Genomic DNA, 1,748 nt, shown 5'->3' on the forward strand with positions numbered 1-1,748 from the left:
TTTATTAACTTGCTGGAAATTAGAACTGAAATTAGAAATAGGTTTGAAACAAATCTTTAAGCTTAAATGAAATTAAATATGTAGGTTGATGGATGTCTTCAGTAGAGTGAATTTCCACCGTTTCTTTACTCAACAAATAAAGGAGTTAAATAAAAAGAAAGTAAAGAGGGTGAGTAGAGGAGGCTCATTCTTTATCCTCGCACTGCAGATGGTCTTTAACTGTTTTCTCACTAGTGAAGCGTTCAGTTTTTCCACGTACAAAGTCCGTCATGTAAATAGTAATGCGCCATGGCATGATGCAATTGACTCTTAAAGGGAATGGAAGATGAGACTCTGATTGGTTTAATGCATGTTATGCTCAAAACACACCCATAACTCATTAAGAGAATAAGCACAACCCTGTTAGACCATGCGCCAGGGCGCAAAATGTATTTTTTCATCCTTAAAATAGCAAAAGTGGATTCAGACATGCCCTTAATGCTTTTGTGCCATGCGCTTTAGACTTTGCGCCTAGATTGTTAAAATAGAGCCCAAAGGGTACGTTTTCTCTTTCGCCCTTTAGACGTTTCACGTTCAGACATAATTGTCAACAAAATGACAAAAAAAGTTGTGTTGTGCATTGCAAGGGCATTTTGTAAAGAAACAATACCCATCTGCGCACATAGTGTCCTGTAGTTCACCATTTTTGCTTTGATTGTGAAGTTCTGGCATATGCCTATACTATAACTGAACATGTCAGACATGCATGACGTCACTGTTTTTAGACAGTCATTTAGCATTTTGCAGATTCTCCAAAGGTTATAAACCTCTGATCCAACCTGCATGTACGTAAAAATATCAACATCTGTCTTTTACTAGCACCTGAACATGATGAAGAGATTGAAGAAGAAACTGAAAGAGGATCCCAGTTCCATTTTGATGTGCGTTAGACCAAGGGGTGAAAGATTGGAAGAGTGAATAGTCTTTTTGAAGTAAATGAAATACTGAATGCACACATACTACCCAAATATAAGATAAAGTGAGAACGTAAAAGCCAACAAGTGTGTAATATGTCAAACTGTGTTTGATTATCTGGCTGTTTTGACTAAAAGCAGACGAGCTTCCTGTTTCAGCTTGAAGACCATATCAACAGTTTATCTGAATGAAGTCTGAATGATATGTTTGAAAATGATACAGTATAGAGTCAGACAGCTCCTCTTCTCTAGTTTATCATTTCTTTCCCCTTTACATGCAGAATGTGACCTACCAAAGAAAGCGCACACACGCGCACACACAAACGCATGGCAGCAATTAGATGTTGCTGGTCTCAAATGAGAGCTGGACGCTGTTCTGACCGAATAGATCTTGGCTTTCAGTTTAGCCATTCAATGAACCTGGAACAGAACCATCAAAAAAACCAAATGAAAGGCTCAAAAAAAATGACTGCTTCAAAACTCAGCTCTTTCTCTCTCTTGCTCTCGCTCTCTCTCTCTCTCTCTCTCTCTCTCTCTGTGTGTGTGTGTAAGAGATATGAGATCAGATTTCTCCCTCCTTATCTTAGACAGGACAGTAGCTTTAGACCATCTGCTACTGAAATAAAAAGTGTATGAGTGTGTGTGACTGCATATCTGAAATAACATGGCTATTATCGGACTGGGTTATTGTAGGAGCGGGTGACAAGGGGGTCAGGAAAGATGGAACAGTGTCAATAAAAAGGAGATGAAAGGTCTTTAACAGTTTTTTTTCTTGTTGTTCTGATGTTCAGCTTT

This window comes from Danio aesculapii, chromosome 8 (genome assembly GCF_903798145.1).
Source record: "Danio aesculapii chromosome 8, fDanAes4.1, whole genome shotgun sequence".
Classification (NCBI taxonomy): domain Eukaryota; kingdom Metazoa; phylum Chordata; class Actinopteri; order Cypriniformes; family Danionidae; genus Danio; species Danio aesculapii.